This window comes from Lycium barbarum, chromosome 4 (genome assembly GCF_019175385.1).
Source record: "Lycium barbarum isolate Lr01 chromosome 4, ASM1917538v2, whole genome shotgun sequence".
In the NCBI taxonomy this organism is placed as follows: Eukaryota; Viridiplantae; Streptophyta; class Magnoliopsida; order Solanales; family Solanaceae; genus Lycium; species Lycium barbarum.
In genome coordinates, this window is record NC_083340.1 from 30597687 (window position 1) to 30622912 (window position 25226).

Below are 25226 nucleotides of genomic sequence, written 5' to 3' on the forward strand. Positions count from 1 at the left end.
AGTTTCTCCCATGCTGCCAATGGAACCTTTTTATTCTCATCCTTATTACCCCAAAAGTAGTTTCTACATATCTTGTCAACACCCTTTGTCACGACCCAACCCCGTAGGCCGTGACTAGTACCCGATCTGGGCACCCAAACACATCTATCAAATGTCATCTCAAATTTTTATCAAATGCATTCAAGTATATAGCGGATGCCATCAAGGCTATATTTCAAATTTAGATAATTTCCAGAAAAATTTCGGCAGAGTTTCCTTTGTTTTACAGACTATCCAAAATAACCCTGCGCACAGAAAATACCAACAAAGGCCACACCGGCCAACAAAGCAACATGTAAACATATGCGGACCGGCCGCCACGGCGAATGGGATCGCCCAAACACAACATATACACGCATCCGTACAGAAAGACCCTAACCCACAAACATGTCCACAGACCTCTAAACAAACCGACAGAATCATATGACGGGACACGGCCCCGCCGTACCCATGAACGAATATATATAAATGCACTAACAAATATATATACCAAAAATATAAGCTCCGGAATGAGAGGAGCACTCCGAATAGCAGAAGGGGGTGTCCTAAATCGGTGGATCACCAGGCTGTGCGTCTGTACCTGCGGGCATGAAACGCAGCCCCCGGAGGAGGGGGTCAGTACGAAATATGTACTGAGTATGCAAAGCAGAAGGTACAGAAATAAGTCTTGAACAGTAATCGAATCAGAAGTATGGAAAATAATACATATCCAAAAATATCAAAATGTTTATTTCCAAAGTATAAATTATGCATAGGGCACAGGAAAATATGGTCGCCCGCCTGTCGATGGCGCCATAACACAGCATAACACCAGAAAGTTTCAAATCTCCGAATCCCCGGCACACATCACAACACAGCATAACGCCAATCACAGCATAACGCCAAACATATATGGAACCCGACCCTCGAGCGAGGAGCTCGGCGAACCATAAACACAGCATAACACCGGAATGTATCATAATACGCACGACAACCGAACCGGCCCGAGAACCGGCGAACGATATCATAGGGCACGAGCGGAGTAGTGAGGAATCATATGCATAAAATCATTATCATAAATCCAAAAGATAAGTAAAATAGTCATATTTGAAATCGGAACCATAATTACAACATTTTCTTCCCAAAGTTACCGAAATTACATAAAGGGCGTCGCGGGATCCACGGACGAGTATAGACCCGAACTGAGTCCGCCTATGAAAAACATACTCATTTTATATCATATAAACTCCTACGAAAATTTCAAAGCAATCCGAGCTTTTCTGAGGAAGTTATGGGCGTTTGAACTTTTGGAATCGCTAAAGAACAAGCTTTGAAACCAAAAATCAACTTTCATGAAATCTTTACAAATTATAAACTCCAAGGATATAAGGATCAATGTTATGGCATATGCGCCCAAGAATACCAAAGAAACAAATATGAATCATAGACAAGCTCAGATTTGCGAGAATAGAGTTTCCTAGAAGCTCGTATCATGGCCTACTTTAACTAAGGCATGCCAAAAAGAAAGGTTACTTTACATACCTCAAACGCTCTCCAATATGATCCAACTCAAGCTAAGTCCAAACTAGGCTTCGGGCTGCCCACGATCTAAAAATAAGCCAAAAAAATGCCAAACATCAGCTAAAGACTTATTGGGCAATAAATTCCAATTTCGCCCTTAATTCTATAGAAATTCGGGCAGCATTTCCCCTGTAAATAGGCTGCCCCGAGAATTTAACTCGGCCATATCGATCAACACAACCACAACAACCAACCTAACAACATTAATAATTAATCCGAAAGGTAATTCAACAATAATAGCTCTCTTGTCATCATTTATCAACTTTCATAAATTCAATTCGACGACTTACATTCAAGCCACAACATCACTCACACATTTAATTATCAACCCGAATCTTTACCAACAATATTCTAGGACATTCTAAACAATTCATATAACATTTCCAACAATCCAAAATTTTCCCCAAAGCAGCCGAATTCAGCCCCAAACCGAGACACCCCTATAACCCTTTTCTTCATTTTCGAATCATGATTTGTATCCACAATTCACATTCTAACAATGTTATTTTCATCAATGTACAAAATACATTAAATGTACAATAATCTCCAATTCAGTCCGCAACAATCACAATATCAATTTGAGTCAATAAACATTCATTTCCAACGTAGAATTCACAACGACGACGACTAAAACATTAAGTGCTATCAATTCGTTCATTGTCATATAATATGACCCATTTCGACTAACACTACACATACACATATATGGATGATTCTCAATCGTTCTTCACCTTGCAATGATCATAATATACTAACTAGACATTAATTCATCACTCTAATACAACACAACACACACACCCATCCCACGGCCAAGCCTCATACATATAGCCTCAACTTCAACATACTTTATTTCATGATTTTCCTCCATTATAAGATACTACAACAAGCATACAACCTTTATAACATACAAAACATAATGGATTCTTACCTTTCTTCTTCAACTTTCCAATAGCCTAGGGTTTTCAAAAGATGAAAAATGATGGTTTGATCGCTCCAACGATGCTTCCACGCTACTTAGGGACCTCAAAATAACGGGTTTGCATCAACAAAATAATTTTTGAAGGACAAGAAATGGAAGGTGATTTTTGCTATGGCTGGCCGTGAGCCTCTAATGGGGGTTTCCAGCTTTTGCACCTTTTTCTAAGTGTGGATGAAATGGAAATAAAGGCTAGAAGTCATCTTTTATCACTTAAGTGAAATGTACAATTCCCTTGGCCCACCTTAATGTGTTGTCCCAATTAAAAGATGACGCAAAATTGTGTGGGGTCCCTTTCCCATCATACACGGCCAACATGGAAATGGTGGATGGTTTTCAACTTCCAATTTTTTTGAATTGAGGTCCCAATTTTCCTAAGTGTTCAATGCCAACAATTTCATATATAACTTATGTCTCAAAAAAAAAAATCAAATGGTCAAAAGTCCCGACTTCAAATCCCGAAATAATCTTGGCCTTAAATTATCATAGTTCATCCGGGTTGTCCCAATCTGTAAAAATACGGGACGTAACACCCTTCAATATGCTTTGGGGTAGAATGAAAACTGATCCCCAAAAACTGTGAATTGAAAATAAAATTGCATTCACTAATTGCAGTCTGCCTGCATATGATAGTTGCTTTGAATATCCACTCTGAATTCTGCAAGTTATCTTGTCTATTAGCTGTTGGCATTCTAATTTATTCCACTTCTTTGAGGACAAAGGAAGTCCCAGCTATCTGATGGGAAATTGTCCAAGGTAGGAACCAATCTTTGCTAATAGTTGTTCTTTTATGCTATCCTCAACTCCTGCTAGGAACATATTTGCTTTGTCAACATTAGCCACTAGCCCTGTAACTTTACTAAACTATGTTAGAGCCTCCATTGCTCTAGATACTAAGGCAACATCACCTTTGCAGAAGATCATAAGATCATCTGCAAATACCAAGTGTGTTAGTTTGAGTGATTTGCACATAGGATGAAATTGAAAATCTGGTACGCAGCTCAAACACTTGAGAATTCTTGATAGATACTCCATAACCATTATAAACAATAGGGGTGACATTAGGTCCCCCTGTCTTATTCCGCTTTTCCCAGCAAAAAAACCATGACTCTCACCATTTACTTTGACAGTAAAGGAAGGGGAAGTGACACAAGTCATGACTAGGTGCACAAAACTGTTTGGAAAACCATACCCTTTTAGAGATTTCTCAGCAAACTCCCAGCTAACCATGTCACATGCCTTTCTCAGGTCAATTTTCATCAAACATCTAGGAGTTGTCTTCCTTCCATAATGTCTCAGCAAGTCATGCCAAATTAAGATGTTATGGACCATTGATCTATTCTGAACAAATGTTGATTGATTGTCTGCCACTATTTCCCCTAATACACCTCTGATCCTTTCACAAATCACTTTGGATATACATTTGTATATAACATTGCAGCATGAGATGTGTTATATCCCGCATTTTTGCATGTTCGGGAAATTTGAAATAATTTTGACTTGTAAGAAATAAGGCCATAAATTGATCTTTATTTAATAAATGTGTGTTGTCCATGAAATGTTGATGTGGAAACATGGAGGAAGGTCAAGGGCATACTGGGAAATTTTAGAAATTTGTTTCGGGAATTTTAAAATAAGACCCGCAACGATTTGGGCTTAATGAAAAAAAAAAAAAAAAAAAAAGGCCCAAGATTAAAGGGGGTGGCCGGCCATGGGAAATGGCTCAAGGCCCATTTGGAATTAAATCCCAAGAAATAAAAAGAGGTAATCACCATATTATTCATCACTTGTAGAACATTCAAGAAAAATAAATATTGAGAGCAAGAAAGAGAGAGGGTTCGGCTAGAACAAAAAAAAAATCTTGAAGCCAAATCCTTGATGAAAATATCTATTTCTTCTTGAATTCCTATTAAGATGGAAACCCTCTTCAATGTGATACAAATTTGGAAGCAAAAGAGTACTTTTTTTACAAAGTGGAAATTCTTGAAAAAGGTAAGAATTCTACTCTTTTATCTTGGAAGAAATTTATATATATGTTGTAGTATATGGAATTGAATGTAAAGTATGAGAATTTTGTGTTATGGGTATGTGGGTGTGTGGCCGAAAATGGGTAAATGGAGAGGAATGACCAAATTTTATTTATTATGTTAATTGCGTTGTAATGGCCTTTTTATGCAAATGGAAGAATTTTAGTTTAAGTTGACATGAAAATTATTGTTAAGTTGTTATAGGAAATTTTGTGATTTTATTGTAAATTTATATAATTATGGAAATGGAATTGTTAAGGTGTAAATTGTGGTTGATGTGATGAAATGGGAAGATGAAAAAATTATGTTGTGAATGTTGTGTTAAAGGTTGGAGATTTCGGATGAATTCTAGTCTTGGCGGAATTTTGTATAATTTGTAGAATGGTATGAGATGCCTTGAAATGCTTTTGAATGATCTTGAATTGGTAATGAATGTGTAAGTGTCGATAATTGGCTTGAAAAAATCGTAGTTGAATTGAATGTCGATGAATTATGTTCAAAGGAAGGTTACTAATGTGGAATGCGTTTTAAATTGGTTTTTGATGTTATTGGTTTGGTTGCTGGTATTGTTGGTATGGTTGTTGATGAATTTGGCCGAGTTTAATTCTCGGGGATGTTGAATTTACAGGGGAGGTGCTGCCGAAATTTCAGTAGACAAATACTAATTAGAATTAAAATTCTAAGTACTAGTAGCTAATTTTATTTTATTTTTTGGAAATTAATAACATTATTGTAGATATTGGAGAGCCCGAGACCTGAGTCGGGATTGGTTGGCAAGCGATCGAGATTTGGTAGTGAGCGATCGAGGTATGTAAGGCTTAGCGTTCTTCCTTTTTGGCATGACCCTTATGAAGTAAATGAATAATATATATATGTATGTTCCAAAGAAAATTCTACTCTTAGAGCCACTAGGATGGCCTATGTCTTTGATTTCCATGAACTAGTTCATATGACTTGTCACATACTTATGATGTTTGAAATATTAGTCGGTACGCTTCCGGATATGGTTTGGAAAATATTTGATATGGCCTAAGTTTGGATATGTATATTCTAGAGATGTGCATATGATTTTAAGGCTCCATTTGAAGTACTCTATAAGGTTGTTTGAAAGCTTCTTAAAAATAAATGATACTAAATTTTCAAGGAAATGACCTATGAAGTGATTCGAAAGCTTGGTAACTTAAAAGCTCGCAACTTTTGTATAATGATTCTGATGGACTCTATACTTACCTTGAGCCTTCTGCTATCAGTACATATATATTTATTTGTCGAGTCTTGAAATTTATTTACGTGTATGCATATGGTTCCCGCACTACTCCGCTCGTGCCTATTACTATGATATCGTTCGCCGGATCCCGGGCCGGTTTTGTGATCGTGCGCACTATGTAATATTCGGCAGTATGATGTGTTACGGTTCCCGAGACCTCGCCATAGGGCCGGGTACCGCTTATATACGGCGTTATGATGTGATATGGTATATGATGTGTTCGGATGATATGATATGTTCTGATGATATGATACGTTCGGTGATTGTACGGAAATTTGAAACTTTCTGGAGTATGATGTGTTGTGGCGCCAGCGTCGGAGTGGCGACCATGTTCCTGAGCCTTATGCATGATTTTATTTGCATGATATATATATATATATATATATATATATATATATATATGTTTTCTGCACCGATTTTGATATACCCATTCTGTACCCAAATTCTGTACTCCCCAACTCGGTTATGATTTGAATTTCTGTATTTCATGCTTTACATACCCAGTACATATTTCGTACTGACCCCCTTTCTTCGGGGGCTGCGTTTCATGCCCGCAGGTACGGACGTTTATTTTGGTGATCCCCCAGTATAGGATACGTAGTCTGCCACTTGGATTACTTCTTTTGATTCGGAGCTCATACTTTTGGTACATATCTTCTGCTACACATATTATGTATATATATGACTATTGGGTACGGCGGGGCCCTGTTCCGTCATATGTTTCTGTTATATTTTGTAGAGGCATGTAGTCATGTATGTGGGTCATGGGTCATGTTTGTTCGTTTGTGATTATGATTTCGTCTTAATGCGGCCCCGTTTACTATTATGGCCAAAACGGCCCATTTGTCTGTGTATGTGCGTATATCTGGCGATGTGTATTCCGCCAATATATTGGATTTGGATATGATTTTTCTGTACGGGCGACCGCTTAAGATGATATTTGTTTGCAGTATTTGCTTAAAATGACGTATGTTAAGTTCGAATGAATTTTGATATGTCAATCTGATACGTAAGTCTATTTGGGTGTCCAAATAGGGCACCAGTCGCGGCCCACGAGGCTGGGTCGTGACAGAAGTGGTATCAGAGTGGTGTGTCCTCGGAATGTCTACAGGTCGTATCTAGTAGAGTCTTGTTTATCGTTGTGTTGTGCACCACATCTATAAACAGGAGGCTACAGGACATTTAGGGTGTTACCTTTCTTTGAATCTTAGATCGTGCGATAAAGCTGTGCTATTAGGATGACTCTTTTCTGACCGGCTGTCATATTTTTTTTCAGTGATGCCTCCAAAGAAGGCGACGGCTGCCCAGAAGGGCAAAGCAGTGGCAGGAGAGACCAGCCAGGCACAGAGAGCTACTCGGACTCGTACTCAGACTACGTCTGATACTGCGTCGCAGTCAGCGGGCTCCGCTATGCCGTCATCATCAGAGGAGCCTGGAGCAACTCCACCATTAGCCCCAGAGACTCTAGCGCCCGAGCCTCTATCTCCTCAGCCAGGGGCGGAGGACAGGGCGATGAGAGAGGTCGTGCAGTTATTGACGACACTAGTAGCAGGTCATGCTCGCAGACGCGGGCTAGGAGGTGATGATATGGACAGACGTGACAGTCTGAGGGTTCGGGATTTCTTGACTTGTGGTTCCCCAGAGTTTTACGGGGCAAAGCCCGATGAGGACCCCCAGGATTTCATCCAACAGATGCAGCGCTCGTTGAGACTGGTCAGTGCTTCTGAGACCGAGTCTGTCGAGTTGGCTTCACACTGATTGCGGGATGTTGCGATCAATTGGTACGAGTCATGGGAGTTGTCCAGAGGTGAGGATGCTCCACCGGCCGTATGGGATGAGTTTGTAGCCGCCTTTCTCAGCCACGTTTTGCCCCCAGAGTTGCGGCGGGCGAGAGTTGATAGATTTCTGCAGCTGCGGCAGAGAGGCAGGAGTGTCCGAGAGTACAGCTTGGATTTTGATTATCTGGCTAGATATGCACCTGCCATAGTAGCTGAGATGCCTGATCGGATGCACCGGTATGTGATAGGATTGGATCGATATTTGATTGACAGCTGTATGGCGATGGCATCACAAACTGGTATGGACATTGCCCGGTTACAAGCTTATGCCCAGGGGATGGAGGACCGACATAGATAGGACCAGTCGAGCAGAGATCGTGATAGGAGACCGCCCAAGCAGGCTAGGTCAGCTGGGTATTCTGGAGAGTCTCGAGACGGGCAGCCTCAGCAGCAGCGGTCTAGTAGATATCCTCCTCCGTCAGGCCGGAGTACACATTCTACAGGTAGACGATTGGGCAGTGCAGGGTATTCTGGAGCGGGCCAGAGTTCCAGAGCCTCAGTTTCTCGGATGAGCAGAGGTCCCAGTCAGTCTAGACCACCCCTATCCGGTGTTCTTATTGTGGGAGGTCGCACCCAGGAGAGTGTTACAGGGCCACAGGTGCCTGTTTTTCTTGCGGCCGCCAGGGCCATATTATGAGAGACTGTCCGTTGGCGGGTGGTTCTGGTGGTGCAGCTCAGCCGACGAGATTAGCTGCTGGTTCGTCTTCTACTCCTTCAGCTATGCGCCCTGCGGGGCGGGGTATTCCAGCACCGGCGGGCCGCGATAAAGGCCGTGGCGGAGTTTCTGATTCTAGAGGTCCTTCGAACCGCATATATGCATTGGCTAGCCGACAGGATCAGGAGGCGTCGCCAAATGTTGTCACAGGTACATTATTGGTTTTCTCTCGAGCTGTATATGCATTGATTGATCCAGGGTCTACTTTATCATATATTTCTCCCCTAGTCGCTAACAAAATTGGGATAACGCCTGAACCTATAGAACCGTTCGAGGTAGCTACGCCGGTTGGGGATTCTATTATAGCGAGGCAGGTATATAGAGATTGTTCTGTAATTATATGTGGCCGTTCCACTAAAGCTGATTTGGTTGAATTAGATATGATGGAATTTGATGTTATTATGGGTATGGACTGGTTAGCCTCATGTTATGCTAATGTTGATTTCCAAAATAAGGTAGTTCGCTTCTAGTTTCCAGGGGAACCGGTTATAGAATGGGCAGGAAATACAGCATCGCCGAGAGGTAAGTTTATTTCATACCTCAAGGCTAAGAAGATGATCCAGAAAGGGTATATCTATCATTTGGTTCGAGTGCACGATACTAAAGCAGAAACACCTACTCTCCAGTCAGTTTCGGTTGTTAATGAATTTCCAGATGTGTTTCCGGACGAGCTTCCAGGTCTTCCCCCTGAACGGGAGATAGATTTCACGATAGATGTGCTGCCAGACACTCAGCCTATATCTATTTCTCCTAACAGAATGGCACCTGCAGAATTGAAAGAGTTGAAAGAGCAGCTAAAAGATCTATTAGAAAAAGGCTTCATTAGACCTAGTACGTCGCCCTGGAGAGCGCCAGTATTGTTCGTAAGAAAGAAAGACGGGTCGCTACGGATGTGTATTGATTACAGACAGCTGAATAAGGTGACTATCAAGAATAAATATCCCCTTCCCCAGATTGATGATTTATTTGATCAGTTGCAGGGTGCTAAATATTTTTCGAAGATAGATTTGCGTTCGGGCTATCATCAGGTACGGGTACGAGAGGCAGACATTCCAAAGACTGCTTTCAGGACCCGGTACGGGCATTATGAGTTCAGAGTGATGTCTTTCGGGCTAACTAATGCTCCAGCAGTATTTATGGATTTGATGAATCGGGTATTCAGGCCGTTTCTGGATATGTTCGTGATTGTGTTTATCGATGATATTCTGGTTTATTCGCGATCAGCAGAGGAACATTCAGGTCATCTGAGAACCGTACTTGGCACACTGCGGCAACAGAAATTATATGCTAAATTCTCCAAATGTGAATTCTGGTTAACTTCAGTGGCATTCTTGGGGCATATCGTTGGAGCAGATGGTATTCGGGTCGACACACAGAAGATCGAGGCTGTACAGAATTGGCCTAGGCCCACAACACCGACTGAGGTACGCAGCTTTCTGGGATTGGCCGGATATTACAGGAGGTTTGTGGAGAACTTTGCTTCTATTGCGGCACCATTAACAAAGTTAACTCAGAAGGCAGCCAAATTTCAGTGGACCGAGGCTTGTGAGCGCAGTTTCCAGTTGCTGAAGGAAAAATTAATTACAGCCCCAGTTCTAGCCCTTCCAGAGGGACCAGATGGGTATGTTATTTATTGTGATGCTTCTGGTATTGGGATAGGTTGTGTACTAATGCAGCACGGTCGAGTTATAGCCTATGCTTCCTGGCAGCTCAGACCGCACGAGAGAAATTATCCCACCCATGATCTGGAATTAGCCGCGGTGATTCATGCTTTGAAGATATGGCGGCATTATTTATATGGGGTCCATGTTGATATCTATACGGACCACAAAATCCTTCAGTATATTTTTAAGCAAAAGGAGCTAAATTTGCGGCAAAGAAGATGGCTAGAATTATTGAAAGATTATGATGTCGATATTTTGTATCATCCGGGAAAGGCTAATGTTGTAGCAGATGCACTTAGCCGCAAATCTATGGGCAGTGTGACCGATGTGCAGCCAGAGAAGAAGGAATTAGTTCGTGAAATTCATCAGTTAGCCAGTCTTGGAGTCCGTTTGGCCGATTCTGGAGATATTGGGGTTTCTGTCCGAGAAGTTGCTGAATCATCAATTATGGAAGAGGTAAAACAGCGTCAGTTCGAGGATCCTATTCTGGTACATTACAGAGATACAGCCATTGATAAGGAAAAGACCCAATTCGAGATGTCACCTGATGGGGTATTGCTATATAGTGGCAGGTTATGTGTGTCTGACGTTGCAGGACTGCGGCGACAGATTATGGAAGAGGCACATTATGCTCGGTATTCTGTTCATCCTGGATCCACAAAAATGTACCACGATCTCAGATGCTTATATTGGTGGGATGGTATGAAAAGAGATATTGCAGAGTTCGTAGCTCAGTGCCCAAATTGCCAGCAAGTTAAGATCGAGCATCAAAAGCCCGGCGGGTTACTGCAGGAAATGGAAATCCCAGCGTGGAAGTGGGAAATAATCAATATGGATTTCATTACAGGTTTACCGCGCACTCCACGCAGGTATGATTCTATATGGGTTATTGTGGATAGACTGACAAAATCAGCCCATTTTCTTCCGGTCAGGACTACTTATTCGGCTGAGGATTATGCCAGATTGTATATTAAAGAGATAGTAAGGCTTCACGGAGTTTCTATATCTATTACCACCGACAGAGGTGCTCAGTTTACAGCAAATTTCTGGAGGTCATTTCAGGAGGGATTAGGGACTCAGGTGAGTCTTAGTACAGCATTCCATCCTCAGTCCGACGGACAGGCCGAGCGTACTATTCAGACGCTGGAAGATATGCTACGGGCCAGTGTTATAGATTTCAGAGGTAGTTGGGAGGATCATTTGCCGCTTATTGAATTTGCTTATAATAACAGTTATCACTCCAGCATCTAGATGGCACCGTATGAGGCCTTATATGGTAGAAAGTGCAGATCTCCAATTGGTTGGTTCGATGTGGGTGAAACAAAGTTGATTGGTCCCGATATGATTCAACAAGCAGTCGATAAGGTAAAACTCATTCGGGAACGGTTATTAGCAGCTCAGAGTCGACAGAAATCATATGCAGATAAACGACGTCGACCGTTAGAATTCCAGGTTGGAGACTGGGTATTCCTGAAAGTGTCTCCTATGAAAGGTGTGATGAGATTCGGCAGAAAAGGAAAGCTCAGTCCGCGATATATCGGGTCTTATCAGATTATTCGGAAGATAGGCGAGGTCGCCTATGAGCTAGACTTATCATCCGATCTGGAGGCAGTACATCCGGTATTTCATGTGTCAATGCTCCGTAAATGTATCGGTGATCCTTCCAGAGTGTTCCCCATAGAAGATATTCAGGTAACGGAGGAATTGTCTTATGAAGAACAACCTGTAGCTATTCTGGATCGTCAGGTGAGGAGACTACGCACCAAAGATGTACCCTCTGTTAAGGTCTTGTGGCGAAACAATAATAGAGAAGAAATGACCTGGGAAGCAGAGGACGAGATGAAGAAGAAGTACCCTCACTTGTTTCCTATGTCTTCAGGTAAATCTAAATTTCCGAAATTGGTTATGTTGACTAATGAATGATTTGTATGTGCCATCCATAGGAAGAACCTCCCCCCAAAAATGCTTGTAAGTCATATGAGGCTAATTTAACATTCGAGGACGAATGTTCTAAAGGGGGAGAGGATGTTATATCCCGCATTTTTGCATGTTCGGGAAATTCGAAATAATTTTTACTTGTAAGAAATAAGGCCATAAATTGATATTTATTTAATAAATGTGTGTTGTCCATGAAATGTTGATGTGGAAACATGGCGGAAGGTCAAGGGCATACTGGGAAATTTTAGAAATTTGTTTCGGGAATTTTAAAATAAGACCCGCAACGATTTGGGCTTAATGAAAAAAAAAAACAAAAACAAAAAGGCCCAAGATTAAAGGGGGTGGCCGGCCATGGGCAATGGCTCAAGGCCCATTTGGAATTAAAACCCAAGAAATAAAAAGAGGTAATCACCATATTATTCATCACTTGTAGAACATTCAAGAAAAATAAATATTGAGAGCAAGAAAGAGAGAGGGTTCGGCTAGAACAAAAAAAAAAAAAATCTTGAAGCCAAATCCTTGATGCAAAAATCTATTGCTTCTTGAATTCCTATTAAGTTGGAAACCCTCTTCAATGTGATACAAATTTGGAAGCAAAAGAGTACTTTTTTTACAAAGTGGAAATTCTTGAAAAAGGTAAGAATTCTACTCTTTTATCTTGGAAGAAGTTTATATATATGTTGTAGTATATGAAAGTGAATGTAAAGTATGAGAATTTTGTGTTATGGGTATGTGGCCGAAAATGGGTAAATGGAGACGAATGATCAAATTTTATTTATTAAGTTAATTGTGTTGTAATGGCCTTTTTATGCAAATGAAGAATTTTAGTTTAAGTTGACATGAAAATTATTGTTAAGTTGTTATAGGAAATTTTGTGATTTTATTGTAAATTTATGTAATTATGGAAATGGAATTGTTAAGGTGTAAATTGTGGTTGATGTGATGAAATGGGAAGATGAAAAAATTATGTTGTGAATGTTGTGTTAAAGGTTGGAGATTTCGGATGAATTCTAGACTTGGTGGAATTTTGTATAATTTGTAGAATGGTATTAGAAGCCTTGAAATGCTTTTGAATGATCTTGAATTGGTAATGAATGTTTAAGTGTCGATAATTGGCTTGAAAAATTCGTAGTTGAATTGAATGTCGATGAATTATGTTGAAAGGAAGGTTACTAATGTGGAATGCGTTTTAAATTGGTTTTTGATGTTATTGGTTTGGTTGCTGGTATTGTTGGTATGGTTGTTGATGAATTTGGCCAAGTTTAATTCTCGGGGATGTTGAATTTACAGGGGAGGTGCTGCCGAAATTTCGGTAGACAAATACTAATTAGAATTAAAATTCTAAGTACTAGTAGCTAATTTTTTTTTTTTTTTGGAAATTAATAACATTATTGTAGATATTGGAGATGTCACACCCCATTTTAACCGGGTTGAAGCGGAGTATGACATATTGGTGATCCCTATTTTTTTTTTTAAGGAGTCGCCACCTAATTAATTTAACGGTTAATTAGGACACCTAGATATTAACTAAGGTGAAGTTAAAACTAAACCTCTGTTAATGGTCTGCTTAACCAATATGATTCTAGGTAAGGGTTCTATTTAATCCTAAAAGGAAGGGGTTAGGCATCTTTTAGAATCCGTTAACTTACGGTTATCCGACCAAACTTAGATTAATTAATTGAAGTTAAAGATGTAGCATTTAAATTTTAAGAAGTGGACTTGTGATGCTGCTAATGTTTCAAAAAATATGAACTGCTTAAAAATAAGACTTATACATATTGTTGCTAAGGCTTTAAATAAGAAAGCTATTAAAATAAGACTAATACTTTATATAAAAGAAAATATTAAAATGCTATTTGAAATAAATTTATAATAGTTGATAATAGTTTTAAATGAAGTAGCATAATAAAAATGAAGTTTACAAAGTATGATAACTTACATATAAGTAGAAGGAAATGCGGATTTATGCAATGTTTTAATAAATGTCTAAACGAACTAAGCAATGAGGTATTAATTGATTTTGAGTTTTTAGAAGTGTGAATAAAAACACAAAATAGCTAATAGATTCCTTTTATCCGTTTATATTATCTTTAACAATTATGCTTAATTAAGAATATGCACGATTAACTAAAAAACTTGAAGAGTTATTTAAAAGGTGATTGAATTTATGTTTGCATATTAATGATGTTTTGAAATCTCTAGGATAGTAAGAGTAAAATACGATTCTCTTAGCTCGACATATATATTCGCGCCATTTTGAAAATCAATTATGATGATAAAATATCATAGATGCTATAAATAATTTTAATATAAACAGAAGAAGATGTAACTTGCAGGATTAACTATTAGTTTCCTTAGGTTAGTTACCCATTATTCTAAACCCATCATACTAAATCCCTATAATTCGAATAAGCAAAAGAAAAACAAACAGAATAAAAGGTTAGTCAAACAATACAAATTAACTGCACGGGAAAATAAAGGCATAAAATAAATTAATGGGCTCAGCCCATTTGGACTGCTGCTGCGTTCTACTTTGCCATTGGGCTTTGGCCCAGAATCTTCCTATTTTTCTGGTTGTGGACGGAACTGGACGGAGGGGAAATCATATTTTCGTTGGGCCTTGGCCCAACACCGAATGCGAGAGATGAGTCCTTTGGACTCGTATGCAAGGTTCATGCAAAAAAAGAAAAGAAAAAAAAGAAAAGAAAAAAGGATTAGTACATAATACTGCTGATAATAATAATACTAATAATTAATAGCAATGATAATGATAAATGATGACGATAATACTGATGCCCATAATAATGATTGTGGTGGTAATAATAATAATAATAATAATAATAATAATAATAATAATAATAATAATAATAATAATAATAATAATAATAATAATAATAGTAATAATAATAATAATAATAATAATGGTAATAATAGATAACAAATATTGATGATTAATAACAAAATAACAATAATAATAATACTAATGATGATAATTAATAATAAAAAATAATGATAATAATGACAAATAACAAATATCGATAAAAAGAACAGTGGATGATAATAAATTAATGACAATAATAATAATAATAAAATAACAATTATTGATAATGACAAAATGATAATAAATTAATAATAATAGTGATAACAATAATAATGATAAAATAATAATGATGATAATAATAATGATAATAATAATAATAAAATAATAACGATAATAACAATAATAAATAATGATTGTTGATAAAAACAAATGACAATAATAAAACAACGATGATAATGATGATTAATAATTAATAACAAAATAACACTGATGATACCGATTAATAATAATAATAATAATAATAATAATGATAACGGAAATGACAAGAATAATAATTGACAATCAGTAATAAATGATAATTTAAGGATAATAATAATAATAATAATAATAATAATAATAATAATAATAATGATGATAATAATAATAACTGCAGTAGAGTAATAAAACGTGGGTGTTAATAAAAGACTAATAATTATAGTAAAACTTAAATGCATATTTTTTTAATTTCTCGAAATACCCGAAGTGTAAATAGGTATTTCGGAGGAGAGGCGGGACAAAATTGGGTGTCAACAACTTGTCCCTCTTTGCCTGACAATGATGAAAAGAGTTGTCGGGCAAAGACGTTGACTTAGTAGCCTATTTTGTCCCGACTAAAGGACGATGGTGGATTAAGGGTAAAGAAAGTTACGGCCGAACTCTGGTCTTTGAATTGCCTACATATCTCGGGTTGCACGAGAATCAGGCCGTGTGTAGTTCTAGGAAGACTACAACACCTATGACTGGCGACTCACGATTTGATGCGAATCTTCGCAAAATATAGTCCCAGTGTCGAATTATGATGACACTGGGTTTTGTGATAGAACTCTGTAAATGGAACGTGAACAAGAAATTTGAAAGTGGAGCCGAGTGTTCGAGGTAGATCTTTGACCCTTGTCGGGAAGTCTGCTTATCCTTCCCGACGTGTCACCCCAGTTCACTGCCGAAGAAATAATTCCACGATGCGCTAAAGGTCCTGCGAAACTTTAAACTAGATAAAAATAGTCAGTAAAACCCATATTGAAGTAAGACGATGCAAGTGCGGTGCAATGCGGCTGCGAGCACGCGCAGGGGTATTAAAGATAATAATAAAGCAAAACAAGTGCGGTGTGATATCTTATGCAGAAATTTTCAGAGGGCGGTGCGCAGCCCGTGCAACATGTGAAAGCGATGCAAAGGGTGGTGTTCGGCTTTATGCAGAAAATTAAAAGGGCGGTGCATGGCCCAAGCAATATATGAAAGCGATGCGAAGGGCGGTGCGCAGCCCATGCATCCTATGAAAGGCGGTGCATGGCCTTATGCAGAAATTTAAAAGGGCGGTGCATGGCCCAGGCAATATATGGAAGCGATGCAAAGGGCGGTGCGCAGCCCATGCATCGTATAAAAGGCAATGCAAAAAATGTCTTTATTAAAGGCAGACTTAGCCTAAAATGTCTAATTAAAGGCGGACAAGCCTAAATGTCCAATTAAAGGCGGACGGACCTAAATGTCGGTGCTTTTGCGAACAATGATGTTGTGCCTTTGCAGGGCATCTGAATGTAATGCAGGTGCGGTGCGATGCGGCTGCGCATACACAGGGGCATTTGAAAATAATAAAGTCATGCAAGTGCGGTGCAATGCGGGCAATGATGCAGTGCTTTCGTAGGGTATTTAGTGCATGTGCAGCGCTTTGGTTCGCGTTGACTTTGAAGATTTGGCTCTCGACGCTTTACGCTTCCAACTTTGTCTGGACTTGTAAACTCCGCCTATTTCTTAGTCTTGGCTAACTGGGACCGTGACGCACTGTGAAACAAAGCGAGCGTCCTTTTTCCCAAGTTTCCCTTTTGCCTGATAACTCTGTTGGCCATATACTCCTTCATGTTTCTCGATGTCGCTTGCGATGATGCCCCTTAAAAATTTGTCCCAGTTTTGGCACAGGAGGATGTTGGGCTGCGATGACGCCTTTAAAATTCGTCTCAGTTTCTGGCACGGAAGGATATTGAGCTTTTCGCAAACGACGAATCCCACTGAGGGAATCGGGTCGAGCGTAGTTCAGGTTACAAAGAAGAATGAAATTGAGATGGAAAAACGGTGCTCGGCCTTATGCAAAAGCATCAAGAGGGCGGTGCTAAGCCCATGCGACAGATAGAAGGCAATGCTCAAAATGTCCTATTAACGGCGGACTAGCCTAAAATGTCCTATTGAAGGCGGAATAGCATAAAATGTTCAATTAAAGGCGAACGAGCCTAAAATGTCCTATTAAAGGCGGACGAGCCTAAAATGTCCAATTAAAGGCGGACGAGCCTAAAATATCCAATTAAGGGCGGACGAGCCTATAATGTTTAATTAAAGGCGAACGAGCCTAAAAATGTCCAATTAAAGATGGACGAACCTACAATGTTTAATTAAAGGCGGAATAGCCTAAAATGTTCAATTAAAGGCGAACGAGCCTAAAATGTCCAATTAAAGGCGGACGAAGGTGTGGTGGTGTCAGAGGATGGAGACGAAGGTGTGGTGGTGTCAGACGCAAGTGGGGGACAGGGGTGTCGGTGATGGGGGTCACGTGGTGAAGATGGAGGTATGGGTGTGGGTGATGAAGCAGTGGGATGAGGGAGATAGTGGAGGTGCGGGTAACGTAGGAAGAGTCGACGACGAAAGAGGGGAAATGGGGAGGCGCGGCGGTGGCGATGGGGGTTGGAGGCGGTGATGGGAGGAGGAAGAAAAGAGAAGAAGGAGGCGACGAAAAAATGGGATAAAAAATGGGAAACCCTTTTTAAGGGTTTCCCTTATTTTGGATAAAGATGGGTCGGATCAGGTCCATTTGTGGACCGGGTCAATTTTTTAGACCGGGTATTAAAAGAATGGATTAGTGAATTGAACCATGGACTAGTCTAAAAATTAAGATAAGCGATATGGGCTAATCAAAAAATATTAGGAGTTAATCGGACTTTGATTTGGGGTCCGGTAAGTAAAAAATGCGGACCGAGTGCAAGAAATAATTTGGCTTCTAAATTTGAATAAAAGACCCATTTTGATTAACGATGTACCAAGGGTGCCAGAATATCACCTGGTACGAAAAATATGCAATTGTAAAAGACCCGGATAATAAATTATATGTTGTTGCAATGACCGTGCAATAATATTTTAACAATAAATAAACGCTATCATTTTAAATGTGCGAAATAAGTGTGATGTGTATGCGGAAGTTGATAAAATGCCGAGAAATGCCAGTTTCAATAATACTAAATAACCGTAACGAATGACTAGCGGTAATAATACTGCTGATAATAATAATACTAATAATTAACAGCAATGATAATGATAAATGATGACGATAATACTGATGCCCATAATAATGATTGTGGTGGTAATAATAATAATAATAATAATAATAATAATAATAATAATAATAATAATAATAATAATAATAATAATAATAGTAATAATAATAATAATAATGGTAATAATAGATAACAAATATTGATGATTAATAACAAAATAACAATAATAATAATACTAATGATGATAATTAATAATAAAAAATAATGACAAATAACAAATATCGATAAAAAGAACAGTGGATGATAATAAATTAATGACAATAATAATAATAATAAAATAACAATTATTGATAATGACAAAATGATAATAAATTAATAATAATAGTGATAACAATAATAATGATAAAATAATAATGATGATAATAATAATGATAATAATAATAATAAAATAATAACGATAATAACAATAATAAATAATGATTGTTGATAAAAACAAATGACAATAATAAAACAACGATGATAATGATGATTAATAATTAATAACAAAATAACACTGATGATACCGATTAATAATAATAATAATAATAATAATAATAATAATAATAATAATAATAATAATAATAATGATAACGGAAATGACAAGAATAATAATTGACAATCAGTAATAAATGATAATTTAAGGATAATAATAATAATAATAATAATAAATAATAATAATAATAATAATAATAATAATGATAATAATAATAACTGCAGTAGAATAATAAAACGTGGGTGTTAATAAAAGACTAATAATTATAGTAAAACTTAAATGCATATTTTTTCAATTTCTCGAAATACCCGAAGTGTAAATAGGTATTTCGGAGGAGAGGCGGGACAAAATTGGGTGTCAACAGGAGAGCCCGAGACCTGAGTCGGGATTGGTTGGCAAGCGATCGAGATTTGTTAGTGAGCGATCGAGGTATGTAAGGCTTAGCGTTCTTCCTTTTTGGCATGACCCTTATGAAGTAAATGAATAATATACATATGTATGTTCCAAAGAAAATTCTACTCTTAGAGCCACTAGGATGGCCTATGTCTGTGATTTCCATGAACTAGTTCATATGACTTGTCACATACTTATGATGTTTGAAATATTAGTCGGTACACTTCCGGATATGGTTTGGAAAATATTTGATATGGCCTAAGTTTGGATATGTATATTCTAGAGATGTGCATATGATTTTAAGGCTCCATTTGAAGTACTCTATAAGGTTTTTTGAAAGCTTCTTAAAAATAAATGATACTAAATTTTCAAGGAAATGACCTATGAAGTGATTCGAAAGTTTGGTAACTTAAAAGCTCGCAACTTTTGTATAATGATTCCGATGGACTCTATACTTACCTTGAACCTTCTGCTATCAGTATATATATATTTATTTGTCGAGTCTTGGAATTTGTTTACGTGTATGCATATGGTTCCCGCACTACTCCGCTTGTGCCTATTACTATGATATCGTTCGCCGGATCCCGGGCCGGTTTTGTGATCGTGCGCACTATGTAATATTCGGAAGTATGATGTGTTACGGTTCTCGAGACCTCGCCATAGGGATGGGTACCACTTATATACGGCGTTATGATGTGATATAGTATACGATGTGTTCGGATGATATGATATGTTCTGATGATGTGATACGTTCGGTGATTGTACGGAAATTTGAAACTTTCTGGAGTATGATGTGTTGTGGCGCTAGCGTCGGAGTGGCGACCACGTTCCTGAGCCTTAAGCATGATTTTATTTGCATGATATATATATATATATATATATATATATATATATATATATATATATATATATATATATATATATATATATATACATATGTTTTCTGCACCGATTTTGATATACCCATTCTGTACCCAAATTCTGTACTCCCCAACTCGGTTATGATTTGGATTTCTTTATTTCATGCTTTACATACTCAGTACATATTTCGTACTGACCCCCTTTCTTCGGGGGCTGCGTTTCATGCCCGCAGGTACGGACGTTCATTTTGGTGATCCCCCAGTATAGGATACATACTCTGCCACTTGGATTACTCCTTTTGATTCGGAGCTCATACTTTTGGTACATATCTTCTGCTACACATATTCTGTATATATATGACTATTTGGGTACGGCGGGGCCCTGTCCCGTCATATGTTTCTGTTATGTTTTGTAGAGGCCTGTAGTCATGTATGTGGGTCATGGGTCATGTTTGTTCGTTTGTGATTATGATTTCGTCTTAATGCGGCCCCGTTTACTATTATGGCCAAAACGGCCCATTTGTCTGTGTATGTGCGTATATCTGGCGATGTGTATTCCGCCAATATATTGGATTTGGATATGATGTTTCTGTACGGGAGACCGCTTAAGATGATATTTGTTTGCAGTATTTGCTTAAAATGACGTATGTTAAGTTCGAATGAATTTTGATATGTCAATCTGATACGTAAGTCTATTTGGGTGTCCAAATAGGGCACCAGTCGCGGCCCACGGGGCTGGGTCGTGACAAGATGGGCCTGAACTGACTGGCAAATTCAGGAACTGCTACTTTTGGTATTAGTGGCATTCAAATGTCTTGGCAGCTTTCCATTTTTAAAGAATTCAAGTATTGCTTCTATGATATCTGGTCCCACAACTTCCTATGCATCCTTGAAGAAACCACTCCCAAAGCCATCTGGACCCTGGCTTTTGTTCTTATCAATTTGGAACATGGCAATTTGTACTTCCTTTGCAGTATATGGCTTCAACAAGTCAACCTGCTGTTGTAGTGATAAGCAGGCTCCTTTCTGTAAAATACTAGTAAAAGCTTTCAATCTATTCTCACATTTCTTCCCTAGCAGTTCTTTGTAGTATTCCACAAAGATATCAGCTATTACTGGGTCTGTCGACCAATTACAATTATTATGCTTTAGTTGAGTAGCTTCTTGTCTCAATGTCTTGTCCTTGATAATTGAGAAGAAGTATTTAGTGTTGTCATCCCCAAGTTTCAACCATGTAGTTTTACTTCTCTGCTGGAGGTAAATTTCTGCCTTATAAGAAGATTGCTTAAACTTATGATATTTCTCCTTTTATTCCTCCTGATAACTGATGTTTAATGGATCCTGTCGTAGGAGTTTTTGTGCTTGTAATAGCTCCTCCCTATCCTCTTGTGCTTCTATGACAATGTTTCTAAAAGACTTTCAATTTCCTCACTACTTTCAGCATTTTACAACCCTTTATATGCTCATCCCAACCTACTTTGACTATTCATTTTCAGAGATGGTGTGTTGCCCACATATTACAGTATTGGAATGATTTCTTGCCTCTTAAATTTTCTTCAGCAAAAGTCACTTTAATGGGGCAATGGTCACTTATACCTCAGGCAAAATAGTGAGTTTTGCAAGTGGGCATATTAGTGAACCAGTCATTGTTTATCAGTACTCTGTCAACTTTTTAGAATATTCTTGGACCACTTCCTTTGTCATTCCAGGTGTATCTTTGCCCATGATGAGGCACCTCCATCAAGTCACACTTCTCTATGCAGTTTTGAAAATCCATTACTTCTGCCCAATTCACTGGGTTTCCACCTATTCTATCTTCAGTTGTGAGTACTGAGTTAAAGTCCCCTAGGATTATCCATGGTGCTCTGCAGTTCATGTTAAATGTTATAAGTGAATTCCAAAGTTCTTTCCAACCCTCTCTGGTGTTATAAGCATAAACCATTGTCATAGTGAATGTTAACTACTGAAAGATGTTCCTTACTTCACATGTGATCATTTGAGTTGTTTTCTCAATTGGAGTAACTATGCAGTAATCAGGTCTCCAACTGATCCAAATTCTCCCATTATATGAGATTCAAGATTTGTAATATATGGCCTTCCACCAAACATCTTTTGAGCAACTTCATCAATTTTATTTGTCTCTATTTTTGTCTCTAGCAAGCCTACCAATCCTGCTCTTTCATTATTGCAAAGGAGTTTAACCTCCTTTTGCTTATTAGGGCCATTCAGCCCTCTCACATTCCAACATATACAACTATCAATTTCCAGTGGGAGGAGTAGAGTGACCAACCACCTTCAAACTTGCATCATTTATCTGCTTCTTTGTATTTTCACCTTTGTTCAGAGCCTGAAAGGCAATTTGTGTTATCACCTGTTGTTGGGCCTTTGTCAATGCTCGTTTTGATCTCTGAGGAGTCACCCAAACTTCTGTTCTTTGCTGATTTTCCCTCTGCTTCATCTTAACTGACAAATTCTTAGTTTGTTCTTTAGTTTTAGCATGCACAGTTTCTTGCATCTGTGACCTCTGCTGTTTTGGCCTAACTTCACCACCTATGTCAACATTAGAAACTTCTGCAGAATCATCCTTGTTACTTGTAGTACTATGCTTCTCCAACCTCTTATTCATCTTTCCCTGTTGATGTGCCCTTGTTGATTCTTCTAGAGGTTGTTCTACTTGTTCCTCTATCTCAGCTTGTTCCTTCTCAACTGGAATAGGAGGAGTAGCTTGAGCTTTCTTCTTTCCACAGTTTTCATCTGTATGCCCATACTTGTCACAAAATCTGCACAAAGTTGGTTTCCAGTCGTATTCCACCTTTTGCCCCACCAAATTCCCCCATTCAGTTCTAAATAGGATCACATCTGGCAATGCAGAATCCATCTCAACTTCTACTAGCAATCTAGCAAAATTCAATCCTATTTTCCTTTTTGTATTATGATTGACCATTAAAGGCTTGCCGATAAGACTACCAATTTTACTTAGTCCCTTAGGGCTCCAGTATTTGAAATTCAGCCCTGGTAATTTGATCCAAATCGGCACTATGTACAGTTCTTCTCGTGTGAACTTCATTTCGTAATTCCAAGCCTTAACAGTGAATGGCTTATTGTCAAAATGGTAAATGCCTCTTTGAAGTACTTCATCCTTGCTAGCAGCAGAGTCAAATCATACAATTACTATCCCATTTTTAAGCATTGCTATTTTGTTAATCCCTAGCTTCGACCACATTCGTGTAATATAGCCTTTTATTACTTCAAATGAGGGATGGGCTCCCAATAAATAGCACACTACAACAGTTTTCCAATAGGCTATTTCTGAACTAATATACTCAATATCAATGTCGATTACAGGGGACTCACCATGTATCTCTGATGCAATGTATTCTAATTTGAATCCTGCATTTGATATCTTTGTAATGTCGAAGTTGTCCCATATTGAGCTTCGCGGCATCTGTTTCTCCACCTCTCCTTCTACTTCATCTGCCCAGGATTTGTTACGGGTACTTAGTGAATTCTGCTTCCCAGTGCCTGAGGATGCATGAACAAGTTCTGACCATTTCTTCTAAGCTTCCAATTGCGAGATCGGAGCTGGTGTTGCCCTAGTTTCAGTTGGCTCCTTAGTAACTTCTACTTCTTAAATTGTTTCCCCAATTTCCTTCAGTCTCTGTTTATTCTTCTGTGCTATTCACCATTGCTAGTGTTTCCTGTGCTTTCAAAGATGGTATCCGCTCCCTCTTCCCCATGGCGGCTCAAGTTAGTTAGCGTGCGCCGAGAGAGAAATAAGCCATGCGCTGAAAGTTTCGGTGATAAGACTTCTAACTATATTTGTTTGTTGGTTTTTTCTTCGATGGAGTTCTCTCTCATAGCTTCCACAACTTCTTATCTTCATGTACACTTGTATCACATTGTATATTGGTGTTATATATATACACTTGTATGTCCTGTGTATGTCACTGTATATACAATATAGCATAGGATGTACAATAACTATACAGCAAATATATAGATAAGGAGATGCACCGAGCATACATTGATTTCCACCTTCAAACCACCATCACGAAACCACCATTCGTCCCACCATAACAAAACAAAAATCAGACCATGATTAAGAAGAAGAAGACGATTCAAATTTTTGAGTTGTTTTGTTGGGCTTATAATCTAATTTGGTATTTTAAATGATCCTAACTCAAAATCGTGTCACATCATTTCTTTGAAGTTGTTAATAAGGATATAAAGTGAAAAGTTTTGAAACCTATTTCATATTTAACTTGCAGATTTGGAAACCTATTTCATTTCATGTTGTTTTGTTGTTGATTTAGATTCTATTTCATGATTAAAAACTTAATTTGACTACTATTTTGGGGCTTAAAAGGTGAAGACACAAAGAAGGTGAAAATGGGAAGAACGAGCAAGGGGAGGGGGGAAAATAGGAGAAAAGATTAGGTTACTAAAATTGGAGCCTAAAAACTCAAGGGATGCTGAATTCGTTAAATTGTTATATTTAAAAATATTATTATGTTGGATAATTATTTGAACTCTCTATAAAATAGGTATTTAAGAGTCATTTTTAGTCTCGGGGTAACGTTCTCACAATTTAACAGGACATATAGAATAAAGATAGTTTCAAGTTGAGTCCACCTGGCAAAACTTGTGAACAATTGAATAACATAAATAAGATTTTTTTCATTCGATGAAAATGGTGAATAATAAACAAAATATGTAGAATAAAGAGTACCGAGTTATGGTTGGTCCACAAAAAATATGAATAATTGTATTTGTAAATAATTTAACAAAATAGGCAAAATGTACATAGCACTAAGTTGCGACCAGAGCGAAAATTGTGAAGAATTGAACAAAAGCATTTTTTTCATTCTTCTTATTGTGTAGCGTTAAGGCCGTTCTTGTAAGATTTCCTTAGAAAGGAAACAAATTATAAACAAAGAGCAGCCCAGTGCACAAGCATCCGCGCTAGCAGAATCCGGAGAAGGACTATACCCCAAGAGATGTGATTTAAATATAAACAATGACCGTAAGTCATTCTATTGGTACAATTCTCCCAAATATGGCCATACAGTGCAAATAATCCT

At 38.2% G+C, this 25226-nt stretch overlaps 1 long non-coding RNA gene across 1 annotated transcript; it reads right to left on the reverse strand.

Moving 5' to 3' along the window:
- Positions 1-260: 260 nt before the first annotated feature.
- LOC132638337 (uncharacterized) lies at positions 261-2745 on the reverse strand. Its single transcript, XR_009581682.1, has 3 exons — positions 2528-2745; positions 1561-1626; positions 261-619 (listed from the first exon to the last, which is right to left on the reverse strand). It is a non-coding gene; the product is annotated as an uncharacterized LOC132638337 (long non-coding RNA).
- Positions 2746-25226: the final 22481 nt, after the last annotated feature.